The sequence below is a fragment of the Schistocerca serialis genome, chromosome 1 (genome assembly GCF_023864345.2).
Source record: "Schistocerca serialis cubense isolate TAMUIC-IGC-003099 chromosome 1, iqSchSeri2.2, whole genome shotgun sequence".
Classification (NCBI taxonomy): Eukaryota; Metazoa; Arthropoda; class Insecta; order Orthoptera; family Acrididae; genus Schistocerca; species Schistocerca serialis.
In genome coordinates, this window is record NC_064638.1 from 1,202,557,147 (window position 1) to 1,202,579,942 (window position 22,796).

General features: G+C 44.0%; 1 protein-coding gene across 1 annotated transcript in view; it reads left to right on the forward strand.

Annotated features, from left to right (window-relative positions):
- Positions 1-22,796, forward strand: part of LOC126419007 (scoloptoxin SSD14-like) — a 489,031-nt gene that overhangs the window by 3,150 nt on the left and 463,085 nt on the right. The gene's annotated exons all lie outside the window — the stretch shown is intronic.

Sequence of the window (22,796 nt, forward strand, 5' to 3'; positions counted from 1 at the left end):
TTTAGTTCGGATTCAATCTCATTTCTCGAAGTGATGTCCACGCCTAGATACTTAAATGTGTTCACTTTTTCAAACTGCATGTCTCCAACTCTTAACATTTCCTGATCTACTGCTGTTGGCATTCTAGTGGTAACCAGGTATTTAGTTTTGTCTTTACTTATTCTTAGATCTACATCTTCACTAGCCTTGATTAACGCATCCGCATTTCCAGTTACAGATTCTTTCAGCAAAACTAGGAACTCGTAAAATAAAGTTCGCTGTTAGCCGCAATAAAACCTACGTCCAGGCTGAACGTCAACCGCCAAATCGATTCAAGATCCATTCTTTAAGTACAATAGCTCATCAAAAATATCCAGTCAGCTATTAGTTGACATTAAAATGAGGTGTATTCACCCTACGCCTTTATGACGGTTAAAACTCTGATGGATACACTTCCAATAAGGAGCTGGGATGTCTGTCTCCCTGTGGAGGAATGGAAGCCCACTCTTTCTCAAGAGGCGAAACGAGGGAGAGTAGTTATGTTGGCTCTTCGATGTCAAATGAAGTAGACATTCTAGCTTACCCCAAAGGCGTTCAACTGGATTCAGGACGGGATTCTAGGCAGGCCAGTCCATTTCAAGATTGTTATTAGCCAGCACTGCCCCACAGATGCTGCTTTTTGATAGGCCGTGTTGATATAATTATCGTTTACGAACTGTGTTTTTGCTGTACGCTGTGTGTACATACATTTCTCGACGTACTTTTTATTCCATTAGCCCCATGGTTACCCTGCAGTTTTGGTCTTATGATTTGGAAAGCCTCCTAAAGGCCCTTCGACATCGTAATTCCATATATGAAAACACGAAAATCACTACGAACGTGGAGGAAAAAGGTGGTTTGCCTCTTTTAGACATCTTAGAGCGGCATAAGACGTGGCACTCGATGTATCTAGCCCACTCGAACTAAGTATAACCTGTCATAAGGCAATTCGGAGAGCGATCATGTGATGTACATAATTTTTTTGTTTGTATTGATCGCAAAGTTTCTTGTGTAGAAGTACAGGCTTTGGCTATGCAACAAACATCTTAAGAATCTTAAAAGCGAAAGAAAATACATTGCTAGATACTACAATCACAGAATAAAAACAAAGGGCGGGCATTACAATATGAAGGCGATATACCTCTCATAGTTATGCATTGCAAAAATGCATAACCATGTAAGAATAACATGAATCAAAATTGTCTTACATGCTTCAACAGGTTATAAAATCGCTCCCGTTAGTTACATTGTGTGTCCGAATTATAAACTCAGTAGAAAACTAACGGATGGAAGGCCAAGCTTACTTTTCAGAAATGTTTTAGCATTAAGAACAGTTAAAACGTTGCGAAAGAGATCGAAAACATAGAGATATCAGAAGAATCGGTATCAGCCTCTCTCGACAATGCTAACTTATATGCAAGCCTCCCAGTTGACAAGATCATACAGATCACTAAAACAAATCTACTCAATTAGAAGAAGACATATGCTGCAGAAATCACTGGAGTTGTTGAGCACATTCAAATTACGAGGGCAGTTCAATAAGTAATGCAACACATTTTTTTCTCGGCCAATTTTGGTTGAAAAAACCGGAAATTTCTTGTGGAATATTTTCAAACATTCCCGCTTCGTCTCGTATAGTTTCATTGACTTCCGACAGGTGGCAGCGCTGTGCGGAGCTGTTAAAATGGCGTCTGTAACGGATGTGCGTTGCAAACAACGGGCAGTGATCGAGTTTCTTTTGGCGAAAAACCAGGGCATCTCAGATATTCATAGGCGCTTGCAGAATGTCTACGGTGATCTGGCAGTGGACAAAAGCACGGTGACTCGTTGGGCAAAGCGTGTATCATCATCGCCGCAAGGTCAAGCAAGACTGTCTGATCTCAAGCGTGCGGGCCGGCCGTGCACAGCTGTGACTCCTGCAATGGCGGAGCGTGCGAACACACTCGTTCGAGATGATCGACGGATCACCATCAAACAACTCAGTGCTCAACTTGACATCTCTGTTGGTAGTGCTGTCACAATTGTTCACCAGTTGGGATATTCAAAGGTTTGTTCCCGCTGGGTCCCTCGTTGTCTAACCGAACACCATAAAGAGCAAAGGAGAACCATCTGTGCGGAATTGCTTGAACGTCATGTGGCTGAGGGTGACAATTTCTTGTCAAAGATTGTTACAGGCGATGAAACATGGGTTCATCACTTCGAACCTGAAACAAAACGGCAATCAATGGAGTGGCGCCACACCCACTCCCCTACCAAGAAAAAGTTTAAAGCCATACCCTCAGCCGGTAAAGTCATGGTTACAGTCTTCTGGGACGCTGAAGGGGTTATTCTGTTCGATGTCCTTCCCCATGGTCAAACGATCAACTCTGAAGTGTATTGTGCTACTCTTCAGAAATTGAAGAAACGACTTCAGCGTGTTCGTAGGCACAAAAATCTGAACGAACTTCTCCTTCTTCATGACAACGCAAGACCTCACACAAGTCTTCGCACCCAAGAGGAGCTCACAAAACTTCAGTGGACTGTTCTTCCTCATGCACCCTACAGCCCCGATCTCGCACCGTCGGATTTCCATATGTTTGGCCCAATGAAGGACGCAATCCGTGGGAGGCACTATGCGGATGATGAAGAAGTTATTGATGCAGTACGACGTTGGCTCCGACATCGACCAGTGGAATGGTACCGTGCAGGCATACAGGCCCTCATTTCAAGGTGGCGTAAGGCCATAGCATTGAATGGAGATTACGTTGAAAAATAGTGTTGTGTAGCTAAAAGATTGGGGAATAACCTGGTGTATTTCAATGCTGAATAAAACAACCCCTGTTTCAGAAAAAAAAATGTGTTGCATTACTTATTGAACTGCCCTCGTATTTTATCCTTCAACTATTTTACTTTCAGTAATAAAATATACCAACAAAAAGAAGGCTTATCCATAGGAAACAGCTTGACAGTAAACACAGCAGAAATTTCTATTAAACACCTGGAAAATGAGAGTTTTTCTTCAAACACTTCAAACACCCTACTTCTAAGGAAAACTCCTGGTTGTTGGGCCATATGATGTCTCCAGACAAATCTACACTGGTCATCTGAGCTCAGCCCGATGGGACTCATCACTGATGCAGTCCAACTCCAGTCAATAAGATTCCAGGAAACTTCCCAAACAGCACCAACATACCAACCTGACAATCGCCCGCCATACTATCCGACAAAAAGGGTAATGATCTGGGGTGCCATTTCTTTTATCGCAGGACCCTATGAGGGTACGTGTCGTCACATGGCAATGTATTTACCATATATATATATATATATATATATATATATATATATATATATATATATATATGCAGGGGATCAGACAGAATGTTTACGTACGTGTCACCTGTCAGAGTCGTATCTGGACGTATCAGGGGTCCCATATCACTCCTACTGCACACGCCCACACCATTACAGAGCCTCCACCAGCTTGAACAGTGCCCTACTGACATGAGGGGTCCAAGGATTCATGAGGGTGTCTCCATATCCGTACACACCCACCCGCACGATACAATTTGAAAGGAGACTCTTCCGACTACAGAACATGTTTCCAGTCATCAACAATTCAACGTCGGTGTTGGCGGGCACAGCCGTCGCGCAGTCATAAAGGGTACATGTGTGGGCCTTCGGCTCCGAAAGCCCATATCGATTATGTTTCGTTGAATGGTTCGCAAGCTGACACTTGTTGATGGCCCAGCACTGAAGTCTGCAGGAATTTGCGGAAGGGTTGAACTTCTGTCTCATTTAACGATTCTCTTCAATCGTCGTTGGTTCCGGTCTTGCAGGATCTTTTTCCGGCCGTAGCGATGTCGGACATCTGATGTTTTACAGGATTCCTGATATTCACGGTACATTCGCGAAATGGTCGTGCGGGAAAATCTCCACTTCTTTGCGACCTCGGATATGCTGTGTCCCATCTCTCGTGCGTGGACTGTAATACCACGTTTAAACTCACTTAAATCTTGATAACCTGCCATTATAGCAGCAGTAACCCATCTAACGACTATGCCAGACACCTGTCGTCTTATACAGGTGTTGCCGACCGCAGCGCCGTATTCTGCCTGTTTACATATCTCTGTATTTGAATACCCATGCCTGTACCAGTTTCTTTAGCGCTTCAGTGTATACAGGGTGGTCCATTGATCATGAACGGGCCAAATATCTCACGAAATAAGCGTCGAACGAAAAAACTACAAAGAACGAAACTTGTCTAGCTTGAAGGGAGAAACCAGATGGCGCTATGGTTGGCCCGCTAGATGGCGCTACCATAGGTCAAACGGGTATCAACTGCGTTTTTTTAAATAGGAACCCCCATTTTTCATTACACATTCGTGTAGTACGTAAAGAAATATGAATGTTTTAGTTGGACCACTTTTTTCGCTTTGTGATAGATGGCACTGAATTAGTCACAAACATATGGCTCACAATTTTAGACGAACAGTTGGTAACAGGTAGGTTTTTTAAATTAAAATACAGAACGTAGGTACGTTTGAACATTTTATTTCGGTTGTTCCAATGTGATACATGTACCTTTGTGAACTTATCATTTCTGAGAACGCATGCTGTTACTGCGTGATTACCTGTAAATACCACATTAATGCAATAAATGTTCAAAATGATGTTCGTCAATCTCAATGCATTTGGCAATACGTGTAACAAAATTCCTCTCAACAGCGAGTAGTTCGCCCTCCGTAATGTTCACACATGCATTGACAATGCGCTTACGCATGTTGTCAGGCGTTGTCGGTGGATCACGGTAGCAAATACCCTTCAACTTTCCCCACAGAAAGAAATCCGGGGACGTCAGATCCGGTGAACGTGCGGGCCATGGTATGGTGCTTCGACGACCAATCCATCTCTCATGAAGTATGCTATTCAATACCGCTTCAACCGCACGCGAGCTATGTGCCGGACATCCATCATGTTGGAAGTACATCGCCATTCTGTCATGCACTAGTAACATCGGTAGAACATTACGTAGGAAATCAGCATACATTGCACCATTTATATTGCCGTCGATAAAATGGGGGCCAATTATCCTTCCTCCCATAATGCCGCACCATATATTAACCCGCCAAGGTCGCTGATGTTCCACTTGTCGCAGCCATCGTGGATTTTCCGCTGCCCTATAGTGCATATTATGCCGGTTTAGGTTACCGCTGTTGGTGAATGACGCTTCGTGGCTAAATAGAACGCGTGCAAAAAATCTGTCACCGTTCCGTAATTTCTCTTGTGCCCAGTGACAGAACTGTACACGACGTTCGAAGTCGTCGCCATGCAATTCTTGGTGCATAGAAATATGGTACGGGTGCAATCGATGTTGATGTAGCATTCTCAACACCGACGTTTTTGAGATTCCCGATTCTCGCGCAGTTTTTCTGCTACTGATGTGCGGATTAGCCGCGACAGCAGCTAAAACACCTACTTGGGCATCATGATTTGTTGCAGGTCGTGGTTGACGTTTCCCATGTGATTGAACACTTCCTGTTTCCATAAATAACGTAACTATCCGGCGAACGGTCCGGAGACTTGGATGATGTCGTCCAGTATACCGAGCAGCATACATAGCACACGCCCGTTGGGCATTTTGATTGGGCATTTTGATCACAATAGCCATACATCAACACGATATCGACCTTTTCCGCAATTGGTAATCGGTCCATTTTAACACGGGTAATGTATCACGAAGCAAATACCGCCCGCATTGGCGGAATGTTACGTGATACCACGTACTTACACGTCTGTGACTATTACAGCGCCATCTATCACAAAGCGAAAAAAGTGGTCCAACAAAAACATTCATATTTCTTTACGTACTACACGAATATGTAATAAAAAATGGGGGTTCCTATTTAAAAAAACGCAGTTGATATCCGTTTGACATATGGCAGCGCCATCTAGCGGGCCAACCATAGCGCCATCTGGTTTCCCCCTTCAAGCTAAACGAGTTTCGTTCTTTGTAGTTTTTTCGTTTGATGCTTATTTCGTGAGATATTTGGCCCGGTCACTTTCAATGGACCACCCTGTATAGTTTACGATGAAGTTCTCGATTGAGCATGCTGTAGCCGTGTCAGTCTTTGCTTGTTGACAATAAGCTGGAGAACAGTTTTTTTGTGGTGTGAGCTAGTTACAGTTGATCTCTCGGCCAGGACGTAATGAGACGAGCTTGGATAGTGCATCGGTCGGTACTGCTCGGTAGCCGTCTTAATGCTTTTAAAGAATGTCCGTGCCGCGATCGGCCGTTGCTTAAATTTCAGTGTGGAAGGGATCGGTGGCGAACCGTGCTATGTAGATTGAAATGCTGAATGTTATCAAAAGTGTTAATTTGTACTGAGTTTTTGAATAAATTATAATTCGTGACTCGTTAACAGTCATCGTAGTATCCATGGAGGAATTATTTAATGAGATTAATCGTACGGAAAGTCGGCTGGAAATGTAAGGAGAAGCTGCGACCTAATATAGATGGTCTAGAGGAACACCGACAGCGTCGTTAGAAATCCTCTGGTTGTCATCCACGGCACCCTCATAGCACAGCGGTACGCCGACGATATCTACATCTAAATCCATAGTCCGCAAACCACCTGACGGTGTGTGGCGGATGGTACCGTGAGTACCTCTATCGTTTCTCCTTTCTGTTCCAGTCTTGTGGATAGAAGGATTGTCGGTATGCCTCTGTGTGGGCTCTAATCTCTCTGATTTTATCCTCATGGTCTCTTCGCGAGATATACGTAGGAGGGAGCAATATACTGCTTGACTCCTCGGTGAAGGTATGTTCTCGAAACTTCAACAATAGCCCGTCCCGAGCTACTGAGCGTCTCTCTTGCAGTGTCTTCCTCTTGAGTTTGTCTATCATCTCCGTAACGCTTTCGTGATTACTAAATGATCCTGTAACGAAGGGCGCTGCTTATGCTGGATCTTCTCTACCTCTTCTATCAACCCTCTCTGGTACGGATCCCACACTGCTGAGCAGTATTCAAGCAGTGGGCGAACAAGTGTACTGTAACCTACTTCTTTTGTTTTCGGACGGCATTTCCTTAGGATTCTTCCAATGAATCTCAGTCTGGCATCTGCTTTACCGACGATTAATTTTATATGGTCATTCCATTTTAACTCCCTCCTAATGCCCACTCCCATATATTTATGGAATTGACTGCTTCCAGTTTCTGACCTGCTATATTGTAGCTAAATGATAAAGGCTCTTTCTTTCTATGTATTCGCAGCACATTACACTTGTCTACATTGAGATTCAGTTGCCATTCCCTGCACCATGCGTCAATTCGCTGCAGACCCTCCTGCATTTCAGTACAATTTTCCATTGTTACAACCTCTCGATATACCACATCATCATCCGCAAAAAGCCTCAGTGAACTTCCGATGTCATCCACAAGGTCATTTATGAATATTGTGAATAGCAACGGTCGTACGACACTCCCCTGCGGCACACCTGAAATCACTCTTACTTCGGAAGACTTCTCTCCATTGACAGTAACATGCTGCGTTCTGTTATCTAGGAACTCTTCAATCCAATCACACAATTGGTCTGATAGTCCATATGCTCTTACTTTGTTCATTAAACGACTGTGGGGAACTGTATCAAACGCCTTGCAGAAGTCAAGAAACACGGTATCTACCTGGGAACCAGTGTCTATGGCCCTCTTGAGTCTCGAGGACGAATAGCGCGAGCTGGGTTTCACACGTTCGTCTTTTTCGAAATCCGTGCTGATTCCTACGGAGTAGATTTCCAGTCTCCAGAAAAGTCATTATCCTCGAACACAATACGTGTTCCAAAATTCTGCAGCTGAACGACGTTAGAGATATAGGTTCCGTTTTGTTGCCCTTCATGGCAAGCCATACAGGGATTACATTTTTGCAAGATAATGCGGCAGTCTGCGCTGCATGTGTCTGTGCTCGCCAAACCCTACTTTGGCCAGCGATGTCACCGGATCTCTTCCCAGTTGACAACGTTTGGAACATTGTGCCCAATCAGGTCGGAATGTTAACTATCTAAGGCTCCAAACGGGCAGAATTAGGTACGACATCCCATAGGAGTACATCCACAACTCTGTCAATCAATGCCAGGCCGAATAAGTGCTTGCAAAGGGGCCAGAGGTGGTCCAACACGTTTTTGACTTAGACAATTTATGAAGCTCTTTCTCTTGAACAAATCATCCAATTATTCTGAAATTGTAATTATTTGTTTGCCTATAAATGCGCATCAGTTCTACCAATTTCCGTCCAATTCGAATAATTCCTTCGTCATACGTCTTCTTTTTTGTCTTAGAGTGTAGATACGTCACCAATTTTGAGGAATTTTTAAGTTTGGCAGTAATAGGCAGCATCTTGATAGCGTTCTTAACGAGCAAAGTAATTTCAACCAAAAATTTTAATTAGAAACCTTTGAAGAAGTTACTTCTTGGCATTTGAGTCGCTAGTATGAAGTGTTATCGTGCGCTGTCGAAGGCTTTCAGAGGTGAATAATGCCACTGTCATCTACTGTGCAATCTTTGTGGACGTGTGGCGCTCGAGGCAGGCCCCAGCAGAAACGTTCGCTAACTTCAGTAGCACAACATGTGGAGCCGAGAGGAACCAACATTATTTTATTGAAATGCTCCTGTAACTTATTTATATATTTTATTTTAATTGAATCAACTGTGGGTTCTTGGTGAAACATTGTAAATTGAACGAACATTGTTTTTCGCCTTGTTTCACTAATTTTAGAACGATTATTGCTCAGACTAGGTATCGGGTTGTAAGCCCTTTTTCAAATACATTACTGATTCCCGAGATGACAAACCAAAGATAAATATGACGATAAGGCAAAGATAAACATCTCAACTTCCTAATGTATCGGTCCTTGGCTTCAGGTAAAATTACTTTAATACCCGTTTTTTTTCACAAATTACATATGTAATTAAACTATTCAGCAATTACACTAACAAGACTAAACATACCTAGGAATAAAGTTATCAATCGGCGTAGAACTGTTTATCTACTCTTGGACTGAAGCCGAAAGTTATACTTCTATTTAGGAGTTGCGATGTCATCTAAAAGAGGTGAAAAATTGAATTGGGTTTGCTCATTTAATAACAGGTACGGAGAAATAAACTCTGTTTTTATAATTTCTAGAATTTCTGACTGGCTGAGTTTTGCCCCCTTCTCCTCTGGGCTTAACACGTCTTCATCTATTGTGTCTTTGTGGTTTTTGTTAAGGTAATGTTCCACAAAGGCTGAATCAGGCTTCTTCAATCTCCAGCTTCTATGACGTTCTTTAAGCCTACTGTAGATCGATCTCCCCGTCTGTCCAATGTAGCAAGATTAACACTCCAGGCATGTGATATTATAAATCCCACTTTTTGTGATGGCTGGTTGTTTGTCTTTTGCATTGAACAGGTTACTACCTGTTGTCTCGGGGACATAGAAAAGCGCAGAGAAACCCTTTGCCTTCAAACTGTTACTTGCACTCAGAAAGAGTTACTTGTACTGTTTGACGTTTTCCCTATAAAAGGTATTCTGCACTATTCCTTTTACAGTTTTCCTGTTCATTGGGACCTGACCTGACTTGCCTTTTCGTCTTTTTACTTAATTTTGTCAATAATGTTGGGGTCAAATCATTATTTGTGGCTATGGTTTTTATTGTATTAAGTTGTTGGTCAAAGTCTTCTTGGGACATGGGGATGGAAAGAAGATGGTGGATTTTTTTTTCTTCACGTCCGTTTCCTTTCCATTTTAATTTTCATTACACTTTGTTCCGAACCAAGTGCTCACGGCCGAAGTGGCCGTGCGGTTAAAGGCGCTGCAGTCTGGAACCGCAAGACCGCTACGGTCGCAGGTTCGAATCCTGCCTCGGGCATGGATGTTTGTGATGTCCTTAGGTTAGTTAGGTTTAACTAGTTCTAAGTTCTAGGGGACTAATGACCTCAGCAGTTGAGTCCCATAGTGCTCAGAGCCATTTGAACCAAGTGCTCAGCGTCCGCAGGTATTTGAATTACCGGTGCTAATCGCGTGCTGATCGTTGTGCCCCATCCTTGCTGTCGTTTCCCTGGATCTGTGGACGCACACTCTGCTAAGGACAGGTGTTTCTTGAGTGCCGCTGAACCGAGTAGAAGAGTCCATCAGCAGGTGCCAACTGCCACGTTTGGTGACAAGTGTACTTTCGCGTTTAATTACTGGTGTGAGGCGTGGCATGTATGTATGTCGAAATGGCTGGTTTCCTGGACTCGCTGTAAGTGGAAGACTGTACTGGCAGACTTGGTACGACGGCGAGTCAAGGCCAAGAGTGCTTGTGTACTTTGAGGTAATTTGGTGGTTGCGGACTGTCGTGAATTTAAAGTGCCCCTTCCGGTGTTAGCCGCGATGGCGTGCCCCACCGAATGCCTACTCTCTCGTTGACGTAGCACCATAAAAATTGCATGCCTTTCTATCTCCAACAACCCGTAGAGCCAGGCTGATGTATCCTGGATGTAGTAAGACGTGGTATTCTTACTTCACATGTTTTATAAGTTAACTAATATTCTTCAAATGGCTTCTGTCGTTGATATAAGTGATTTCGTCTCTGTTGGGAAGAACTGCTATTTGCGGTTCATAAAAAAAAATGACATTCGTCACTGTCGCGAAGAACTGATATTTGCGGTTCATCAAAAAAATGTCACATCGTATCATGAACTTCGACCAGCCACTGACACTATTTAAAAGCTTTTTTTTGTAGCTTCGAGATACGTCACACTGAACTGTTTTTCTATGAAAATTCCAGTTAATATTTTCGGTGAGAATGCAAGATTTGTTATTCTTTAAATACCACACTGAGGGGACGAAAGTCATGGGGTAGCGATATGCACATATGCAGATAGCGGTAGTATCGCGTGCACAAGGTATAAAAAGGTAGTGCGTTGGCGAAGCTGTTAGTTGTGGAAATGTTTCCGACGTTTTTTTTTTTTTTTTTTTTTTTTTTTTTTTTTTTTTTTTTTTTTTTTTTTTTTCTACTGACTGGTTTGATGCGGCCCGCCACGAATTCGTTTCCTGTGCTAACCTCTTCATCTCAGAGTAGCACTTGCAACCTACGTCCTCAATTATTTGCTTGACGTATTCCAATCTCTGTCTTCCTCTACAGTTTTTGCCCTCTACAGCTCCCTCTAGTACCATGGAAGTCATTCCCTCATGTCTTAGCAGATGTCCTTACCATCCAGTCCCTTCTCCTTATCAGTATTTTCCACATATTCCTTTCCTCTCCGATTCTGCGTAGAACCTCCTCATTCCTTACCTTATCAGTCCACCTAATTTTCAACATTCGTCTATAGCACCACATCTCAAATGCTTCGATTCTCTTCTGTTCCGGTTTTCCCACAGTCCATGTTTCACTACCATACAATGCTGTACTCCAGACGTACATCCTCAGAAATTTCTTCCTCAAATTAAGGCCGGTATTTGATATTAGTAGACTTCTCTTGGCCAGAAATGCCTTTTTTGCCATAGCGAGTCTGCTTTTGATGTCCTCCTTGCTCCGTCCGTCATTGGTTATTTTACTGCCTAGGTAGCAGAATTCCTTAACTTCATTGACTTCGTGACCATCATTCCTGATGTTAAGTTTCTCGCTGTTCTCATTTCTACTACTTCTCATTACCTTCGTCTTTCTCCGATTTACTCTCAAACCATACTGTGAACTCATTAGACTGTTCATTCCGTTCAGCAGATCATTTAATTCTTCTTCACTTTCACTCAGGATAGCAATGTCATCAGCGAATCGTATCATTAATATCCTTTCACCTTGTATTTTAATTCCACTCCTGAACCTTTCTTTTATTTCCATCATTGCTTCCTCGATGTACAGATTGAAGAGTAGGGGCGAAAGGCTACAGCCTTGTCTTACACTCTTCTTAATACGAGCACTTCGTTCTTGATCGTCCACTCTTATTATTCCCTATTGGTTGTTGTACATAATGTATATGACCCGTCTCTCCCTATAGTTTACCCCTACTTTTTTCAGAATCTCGAACAGCTTGCACCATTTTATATTGTCGAACGCTTTTTCCAGGTCGACAAATCCTATGAAAGTGTCTTGATTTTTCTTTAGCCTTGCTTCCATTATTAGCCGTAACGTCAGAATTGCCTCTCTCGTCCCTTTACTTTTCCTAAAGCCAAACTGATCGTCACCTAGCGCATTCTCAATTTTCTTTTCCATTCTTCCGTATATTATTCTTGTAAGCAGCTTCGATGCATGAGCTGTTAAGCTGATTGTGCGATAATTCTCGCACTTGTCAGCTCTTCGGAATTGTGTGGAAGATGCTTTTCCGAAAGTCAGATGGTATGTCGCCAGACTCATATATTCTACACACCAACGTGAATAGTCGTTTTGTTGCCACTTCCCCAAATGATTTTAGAAATTCTGATGGAATGTTATCTATCTCTTCTGCCTCATTTGACCGTAAGACCTCGAAAGCTCTTTTAAATTCCGATTCTAATACTGGATCCCCTATCTCTTCTAAATCGACTCCTGTTTCTTCTTCTATCACATCAGACAAATCTTCACCCTCATAGAGGCTTTCAATGTATTCTTTCCACCTATCTGCTCTCTCCTCTGCATTTAACAGTGGAAGTCCCGTTGCACTCTTAATGTTACCACCGTTGCTTTTAATGTCACCAAATGTTGTTTTGACTTTCCTGTATGCTGAGTCTGTCCTTCCGACAATCATATCTTTTTCACATTTTTCCTGCAGCCATTTCGTCTTAGCTTCCCTGCACTTCCTATTTATTTCATTCCTCAGCGACTTGTATTTCTGTATTCCTGATTTTCCCGGAACGTGTTTGTACTTCCTCCTTTCATCAATCAACTGAAGTATTTCTTCTGTTACCCATGGTTTCTTCGCAGCTACCTTCTTTGTACCTATGTTTTCCTTCCCAACTTCTGTGATGGCCCTTTTTAGAGATGTCCATTCCTCTTCAACTGTACTGCCTGCTGCGCTATTCCTTATTGCTGTATCTATAGCGTTAGAGAACTTCAAACGTATCTCGTCATTCCGTAGTACTTCCGTATCCCACTTCTTTGCGTATTGATTCTTCCTGACTAATGTCTTGAACTTCAGCCTACTCTTCATCACTACTATATTGTGATCTGAGTCTATATCTGCTCCTGGGTACGCCTTACAATCCAGTATCTGATTTCGGAATCTCCGTCTGACCATGATGTAATCTAATTGAAATCTTCCCATATCTCCCGGCCTTTTCCAAGTATACCTCCTCCTCTTGTGATTCTTGAGCAGGGTATTCGCTATTACTAGCTGAAACTTGTTACAGAACTCAATTAGTCTTTCTCCTTTTTCATTCCTCGTCCCAAGCCCATATGCTCCTGTAACCTTTTCTTCTTCTCCTTCCCTACAACTGCATTCCAGTCGCCCATGACTATTAGATTTTCGTCCCCCTTTACATACTGCATAACCCTTTCAATATCCTCATACACTTTCTCTATCTCCTCATCTTCAGCTTGCGACGTCGGCATGTATACCTGAACTATCGTTGTCGGTGTTGGTCTTCTGTCGATTCTGATTAGAACAACCCGGTCATTGAACTGTTCACAGTAACACACCCTCTGCCCTACCTTCCTATTCATAACGAATCCTACACCTGTTATACCATTTTCTGCTGCTGTTGGTTCAATGGTTCAAATTGCTCTGAGCACTATGCGACTTAACTTCTGAGGTCATCAGTCGCCTAGAACTTAGAACTAATTAAACCTAACTAACCTAAGGACATCACACACATCCATGGCCGAGGCAGGATTCGAACCTGCGACCGCAGCGGTCACGCAGTTCCAGACTGAAGCGCCTTTAACCGCACGGCCACACCGGCCGGCTGCTGCTGTTGATATTACCCGATACTCATCTGACCAGAAATTCTTGTCTTCCTTCCACTTCACTTCACTGACCCCTACTATATCTAGATTGAGCTTTTGCATTTACCTTTTCAGATTTTCTAGTTTCTCTACCACGTTCAAGCTTCTGACATTCCACGCCCCGACTCGTAGAACGTTATCCTTTCGTTGATTAAACAATCTTTTTCTCATGGTAACCTCCCCCTTGGCAGTCCCCTCCCGGAGATCCGAATGGGGGACTATTCCGGAATCTTTGGCCAATGGAGAGATCATCATGACACTTCTTCAATTACAGGCCACATGTCCTGTGGATACAAGTTACGTGTCTTTAATGCAGTGGTTACCATTGCCTTTTGCATCCTCATGTCGTTGATCATTGCTGATTCCTCCGCCTTTAGGGGCAATTTCCCACCCCTAGGACAAGAGAGTGCTCTGAACCTCTATCCGCTCCTCCGCCCTCTTTGACAAGGCCATTGGCAGAATGAGGCTGACTTTTTATGCCGGAAGTCTTCGGCTGCCAATGCTGATTATTTTTCAAAATTTAGGCAGTGGCGGGGATCGAACCCGGGACCGAAGACGTATTGATTATGAATCAAAGACGCTACCCCCCCCTTTTCTTTATACATGATTACATTTAGGGAACGTGTACAAATGAGAATTCTAGTAACTAAGTGTTACAAGTAAGTGTTACAACAATAAAGGTGACATAAAAGAGTAATCAAAAAATAAAAATATAAATCACTGATGTGATTCCAACTAAAAGGTTCTTCAATAATGTAACTGGTTCCACTTGGAGCCTCGCCATCGTTATCTGATATCTCCAATAGCGCCTTTGAAGGGCATCTGCAACTGAGTCATTCTGCTTCGCTAGTGCCTCAAGGAAAACAGCATCCTTGCAGCAGCTTGTCTCTTCCTTCGCTCATGGCTGACAAGGCAGAACGTTCAGCCGTCAGTGTGATGCGGCACAGAACATTAACCGCAGGTTGGCACTCCCCAGCTGAGTGGGGGGTTAACGAAAACGCTGCGTAAATAATTTGCGAAGAGCGTACGATATTTCGGTGTGCGTTCGAGGGCACTGTGAGCATTTTGTAGGAACCACCAGTAATCAAGCTGCTCTTTCTCTCCGTCGCTAAAGATGTAGGCGACGGTGAGTTCTTTGAACCATGTAAGCGCATGATATTTTGCAGCCGGAAAGTAAGTTTCATCGGGACAGAGTAGGGTCTGAGGGTCAATCATATCAGGTGTGACCCGGAGGTAACAAGCTAATATCTTCTGTGTTAGTCGCCAAACTCCGGACGATGATGCGCAAGTAAAACGATGTTCATCGGTATCCAAAAGGTGACAATCTGAGCAATAAGGGGAGTCTGTACTCAGCTGATTCACGTGAAAAGGATTCCGACGTGATACGGCCGCACGACGGCAATTAACAGACCTTGAACGCGGAATGGTAGTTGGAGCTAGACGCATAGGACATCCCATTTCCGAAATTGTTAGGGAATTCAGTAGAAGAGTGTGCCGAGAACACTAAATTTCAGGCAATACCTCTTATCATCAAGACAACGCAGTGGCCGATGGTCTTGACTTAACGACCGAGAGAAACGGTCTTTGCTAGAGCTGTCAGTGATAATAGACAAGACCAATGTGGGACGTACGACGAGCGTATCCGTTCGGACAGTGCGGAGAAATTTGGCGTTAACGGGCTATGGCAACAGAGAACGGACGCGAGCGGCGTTGGTAACAGCACGACATCGCGTGCAGCGCCTCCCGCGTGCGTGTAACCGTATCGGCTGCACCCTAGACGAATGGAAAACCTTGCCCTGGTCAGACGAGTCCCGATTTCACTTGGTAAGCGCTGGTGGTAGAGTCTAAGTGTGGCGCAGGCCCCACAAGGAGTTATCAACAAGGCTCTGTGCAGGCTGGTGCTGGCTCTATAATGGTGTGGGCTGTGTTTACGTGGTATGGACTGTCTCCTCTGGTGCAACTGAACCGATCAGAAACTGGATATGTTCGGCTACTTGGAGACTATTCGCAGCCATTCGTGGACTTCATGTTCCCAAACAACGATGGAATTTTTGTGATCACAATGCGCCATGTCACAGGGCCACAACTGTTAGCGACTGGTTTGAAAAACAACCTGGAGAAATGGAGCTAATGGTGTGGTCACCCAGATCGTCCGTCACGAATTCCACCGAACATTTATGGGGCATAATGGGAGGGGTCAGTTCATGTACAGAATTCTGCACTGGCAACCCTTTTGCAATTGTGGACGGGTACAGAGGCAACGTGGCAAAATATTTTTGCACATGACTTCCAACGACTTGTTGAGTACATGCCACGTCGAGTTGCTTCACTAGGCAGGGCAAAAGGAGGCCCGACACCGTATTAGGAGGTATTCCGCGACTTGTGCCACACCAGTGTATGTCCACTTGAATGTCGAACACACATCTTCATTCATGTTCATAAAGTAAGGATAATTGCCACACAACGTGGCACTACAGAAAACTGCCACTAATAACACAGGCACATAGAGAACACACACGACATAGATCTGTAAGTCCACCGTATAGGTGAAAAGTTCAGAATATCGTCCCGAAACACATGTGCTACAAAACTCCACTGTTTCCTGCGCATGTACACCGACATCAATATGGGAAATGATCACCGTGCACACGTACACAGGCCGCACAATGGGTTGGTTCACTCTGGATCAGGTGGCCGAGCAGCTGCTGGGGTATAGCCTCCCATTCTTGCACCAGTGCCTGCTGGAGCTCCTGAAGTGTCGTAGGGGTTTGAAGACGTGCAGTGATACGTCGATCGAGAGCATCCCAGACGTGCTCGATGGGTTTAGGTCTGGAGAACAGGCAAGCCACTCCATTCGCCTGATATCTTCTGTTTCAAGGTACTTCTCCACGATGGCAGCTCGGTGGGGCCCTGTGTTATCTTCCATCACGAGGAAGGTGGGACCCACTGCACCCCTGAAAAGGCCGACATACTGGTGCAAAATGACGTCCCGATACACCTGACCTGTTACAGTTCCTCTGTCAAAGACATGCAGTGGTGTACGTGCACCAATCATAATCCCACCCCACACCATCAAACCACGACCTCCATACAGGGCTCTTTCAAGGACATTAAGGGGTTGGTATCTGGTTCCTGGTTCACGCCAGATGAAAACCCGGCAAGAATCACTGTACAGACTATACCTGGACTCGTCTGTGAACATAACCTGGGACCATTGTTCCAATGACCATTTACTGTGTTCTTGACACCAGGCTTTACGAGATCTCCTGTGACCAGGGATCAGTGGGATGCGCCTTGTAGGTCTCTGGGCGAATAAACCATGTCTGTTCAGTCGTCTGTAGACTGTGTGTCTGGAGACAACTGTACCAGTGGCTGCGGTAAGGTCCCGAACAATGCTACCTGCAGTATTCCGTGGTCTTCTGCGTGCACTGATGGTGAGATATCAGTCTTCTTGTGGTGTTATACACTGTGGACGTCCCGTTCTGTAGCGTCTGGTCACGTTTCCTGTCTGCTGAAACCATTGCCATAATCTTGAGCTCACACTTTGTGGCACACGGACGGCCTGTGCTACGACCTGCTGTGTTTGCCCAGCCTCCAATCGCCCTAGTATTCTACCCCTCATAACGCCATCAATATGTGTTCTTTAAGCCATTTTCAACACACAGTCACCATTAACACGTCTAAAAACGTCTGCACACGTACTCGCTGCACCGTACTCTGACATGCACCAACACACCTCTACGTATGTGAAGTGCTGCCAGCGCCACCGTGCGACGACCGCTGGTCAAATGCACCGCATGGTCATACCCCGAGGTGATTTAAACCCGCAAACCGCCCACCAGAGCGTTGTTCCACTATTATCACCATTACGCTTAATTTATGAGCGTGAGTGTAATATGAAACTGTTAATAGGTAAGCATCACAGATTCTATCACTCGAAGTGTAGTTCACATAACCGCGTTGTTCTTAGATTAGCTCTTGAGTTACCACGAAAATCATATTTACAATCACAGAAATGAATCAAATTATTTTGCTGTAGTGTTAGTCACCCAAAAGAAAATTTTTTTCCTTTCCTAATTTTCCAAAATTCTGATTCAGAAGTTTCTTCACAAAGTTTCTTTACAAAATAACTTTATCACTAATAGCTTTCGCATTAGTGTTTCAAATAAAAGTTCCTTTGTTCAGTTATTTATCATAAGCTTTCCATTGTTATTCCGACGAAAGTAAAATTGGAATAATATCTGTCTTCCTCGTTGGTACAATCACTACGCTACTCGATAAACGTAGTTACCATGCGTTTAAAAAACAATCATTTTATTTACAAGACGTTGAAATAACATACAATGGTCATTACAAGTTCGTGACTTTCTTTGAACTGACACATTTACGTAAATGCATTTCAGGCATAAATTTTATAAAAATGCGCAGAGAAGATGATGACAATGATGAATCGGCGTTCTCGCCGTCGGACCGTCGCCATTCTTGTGGTTAGCGATGCGCACTGCCGATTGCTGCGTCAGTGGAACACCGTTGAATCACCTGCAAGGATCTCCTCCGTGCGACACGAGACAAAGAGAAGAAAACAGCATTTTAGTACACACATCGTATGCAAAAGATATGTAATTAAATTGCACACTTTTTTGACCTATCTGATGTCGCTCAAGCCGAAGCTAATGCTCACTAAAATCTGGAGCGCCACTAGTCGTATTCATTAGGCAAAGTTGGCCATTTTTTTTTTTTTTTAGATCTTGCCTCCACGCCAGGAACTGACTACCTGACCTCCATGCGAAGGTGGTCGATGTGTGCGTGAGTGTGTTTTCCGGAGCACGGTGACATCACGTCTTGGGAAATCGAGTATTGCTTGGTAGTGTTATTTTCACAGTTAACTGTCGTTGATGCTTCGGACATGTACTTGTATCGCCTAGCGCAAACCACCTGTAAGTTCAGTCGATAATTACATTTGTCCGTTATCGTGCACTTGTGCTGTTGATTGATGCCGTTGAACTATGGGCATTGGCGTTACACAGAGCTAGGTAGCGGTCCTCTATTACGGTGGCTGTGAGCTCTGTGCAGGCTGTGGGTGGATGTGGAGGTGAAACTTCCTGGCAGATTAAAACTGTGTGCCCGGCCGAGACTCGATCTCGGGACCTTTGCCTTTCGCGGGCAAGTGCTCTACCATCTGAGCTACCGAAGCACGACTCACGCCCGGTCCTCACAGTTTTACTTCTGCCAGTATCTCGTCTCCTACCTTCCAAACTTTACAGAAGCTCTCCTGCGAACCTTGCAGAACTAAACATCCCCCAGGCTGTGGCCAAGCCATGTCTCCGCAGTATCCTTTCTTTCAGGAGTGCTAGTTCTGCAAGGTTCGCAGGAGAGCTTCTGTAAAGTGTGGAAGGTAGGAGACGAGATACTGGCAGAAGTAAAGCTGTGAGGACCGGGCGTGAGTCGTGCTTAGGTAGCTCAGATGGTAGAGCACTTGCCCGCGAAAGGCAAAGGTCCCGAGTTCGAGTCTCAGTCGGGCACACAGTTTTAATCTGCCAGGAAGTTTCATATCAGCGCACACTCCGCTGCAGAGTGAAAATCTCATTCTGGATGTGGAGGTATTCTGCACTTCATACAGGGAAACTTCGTAAATGCGTCGGATGTTTATTATTTGAAAAACTAGGAACGTAGTGAGTGTAGTCACACCATCGTTGGCTAAACTAGTGTTCGGTCAAGTGTGCCTCCGTCTCTTGGCCGTGCGAGGCTCACTGTGAAAGCTACGTCTGAAGTACGTGAAATTGCTTAAACTCTGTTTTATGTATGTTAGTTTTTCGACTGGACTTTCAAAAATGGTTCAAATTGCTCTGAGCACTATGCGACTTAACTTCTGAGGTCATCAGTCGCCTAGAACTTAGAACTAATTAAACCTAACTAACCTAAGGGCATCACACACATCCAAGCCCGAGGCAGGATTCGAACCTGCGACCGGAGCGGTCACTCGGCTCCAGACTGTAGCACCTAGAACCGCACGGCCACTCCGGTCGGCGACTGGACTTTGTCTTATCTAATTTTGAGTGTGGTGCAAATTCGTAAGTGGGTGGATGACCTGTTCCTGTCGTTTGTCTGGCTGTGGCTGTTTGGCCTGCTGCAGTTATTTCTTCCTCGGAGGAGATTTGTGAACTGGTGAGGGTTGGTTATTACGCACGGTATACATCACGGAGAGCGGTATATTCGCCAAGTTTAGATCTAATTGCGTCTTAAGGAATAGGAACCGTAGAGCATACTGTTTCCCAGTGGCAAATTGCGTTAGAATGCTGAACACTGTCTAGTTCTAAATTAAGGGTCTACCTTAAGAACTAATTGACTAACACTAATACCTGTGTGTGCGAAGTTCTAAATTGATAATCTGCCTTAAGAATTAATTGACTAACGTTAATACCTGTGTGTGGGAATAGAGGGGGTACCTCAGTTAACTAAGGTATATTTAGTATCGCGGGTAGTGCGTCTGAGAATAAAGCTTGAGTAAAACTCAGCATTAAGAGCCATTGTCGTCTACTTAACGACAATTAGTACTAAGAGTCATCTAAAGCGCACTATAGAGCACACGCTATTCGTGTCATAGCGCAGCCAATGGTTTAGGTTATGGGGTTATGTTACCGGTAACTTGAACGATTAGAGACAAGGTAGAGTCATTGAATATGACCTAACCAACGTTCTTATTGACGGTTTTGACCAGTAGTTACTTGTGCTGATTGCCGTTTGTGCTGCCTTGTGTTGGTTGTTTTTGTGTGAGTGTCGGTGCGCGCCGACCGCCAAATTTTGAGACATTACAAATTCATTATCGCGGCTTTAACGACGCCGTCAATCACAGATGTGAATTATGTGATCCAAGGCAGTCGTTTTGGTGTTTCACGAAATGTGTTTCTTTCAGCTAATGAAACCTTTTGTTGATGGTTAAATCATTGCAATTCATGGACACTTTCTTGTTTTATGGTGCCACTGAATGTTAAAATATTTACACTTGTCGAATGTGCAGTGTTGTAGTAAGGAGTGTGCCAATTAGAACCTCGTTTCAATTGCTTTGCGTAATCGTCTCTACGCTATGCATGTATCAACGACCCCTATGGAAGCTTTGCATCCTGTATATAATAGTTTGAAGCATGCATAACAATTTTGACTCGTGTTACTTTTACATGGTTATGACTTGCAGTGCAGCAGAATGATAGGTATATCGTGCTTATATTATAATTATATATATATTATTTTTAATCTATTAAAGCAGCTGTTTCTAATGTATTTTCTTTAACGTTTATTGTAGATTCTGAGCAGGGCTATTTCGTAGCCGAAACCGATAATTCTGTTCAAAAACACTGTGATGAAGATAAATTTTAAAAAAATATTTACTCGCACAGACTTGTGTTTATAGGCTGCCATCACCCGTCACAGATAATGGACATTGTCAAGACACTTAGTCGGCGACATTAAATGCCATAAACTGGAAACTAGCTGAGTACCAGTAGTTTTTGTTTTCTTTTTATTTTATTTTTTTTAAATTTTGACTCTTGTCCGGAAGGCCATATAGCCGGTACCTGGCGTTGCCCATGCACGTATCAATTCCAATTCCCTTAGTCCATCCTTTCCTTCCCAATCTCCTCCGCCCTACTCTCTGTTCATCTTCTTCCCTCTTCTCTCTGTTCACCTCCACCTCTGACATGTGCTGTTCCCCCCCTCCCCCTGTCCATCTGCTCCTCCACGCTATCTGCAACTTCTCCTCTGAGTCCATCTCTCTCTGTCCGCTCCCTGCTCTTCCCTTCTCTATCCATTTCCCCCTCTCCTCTCTGTCCACCTCCTCTTCACAAGTATCCGAGTCCGTGAACTTTATCCCACTATCAGGCTGTTCATCTATTCCTCCCCCATTCTCTCTTCATGTTATCACCGTCATCTCAATAGGAGGTTGCTGGTTCTTAATCCCACATTATTTCTTTCCAGATAGTAAGTAATGTGTGTACCAAGTTTGGTTGAAATAGATCCAGGGGTTTAGAAGCTTTTTACCAGCGGCTTTGGCCGCATAAGCACGTGTCACATATATTAATTTAATATGTTTCACACATATTTGTACATATACATCATCTGTATCTCTACAAATTCCACACTGCAGTTTCGTTTTTATGCAGCTCAGTGTTTATGACGTTGTATCTCCCGAGCTACGTGCCATACAATAATCTAAGGTTGTAGGTACATTCAGCGGCATATGTGGATACTGTCGAAGAAATGTGTTGTGAGTAGATTTAGTAACAAAGAAGTAATAAACTTAAACGTCATGTATGTATGAAGACTGAAGCCACGAATAAGAATTTGTGACAAACCCAGGTCTCCTGCTCAGTAGGGGGCAGACGTGCTACATGTCATCCAGACCCAGACACAGTGGATTGTACACCTGCACGGACCACCCTGGCACGCCTCCTTCCTCAGTCCACATTTCTGTTCACACCTCAGCCCATTTACTATTCCCCCTAAACTCGGGCAGCATTACAGAAGCTCTCCAGTTGTATTGGAATAGCATCTCAGCATCGAACTAAATGGGTGATCCTGCCTGAAACCCAGGCCTAGGTGCTTATACCCACATCAAAAAAAAGTTTTGCGTCACCCTGGTTCCCAGAACTCCTGAAGATAGACGTTGACTGTGTATATTGTACCGCAGACACAGTCCCTTTGATTGCTCAGAGATGTCACTAAACCCGCCAAAAAATGTAAACAACCGTGCATGAGCAGCGCCTATTAGACGGAGGGGGTCCGACAGCCGATCAGTTCCAGTTATTCCACCGGGAAGGAGGTACACGGCTCGTGTAGTCTGTAGTTCAACTGTGCCTAGACGGTCAATAGC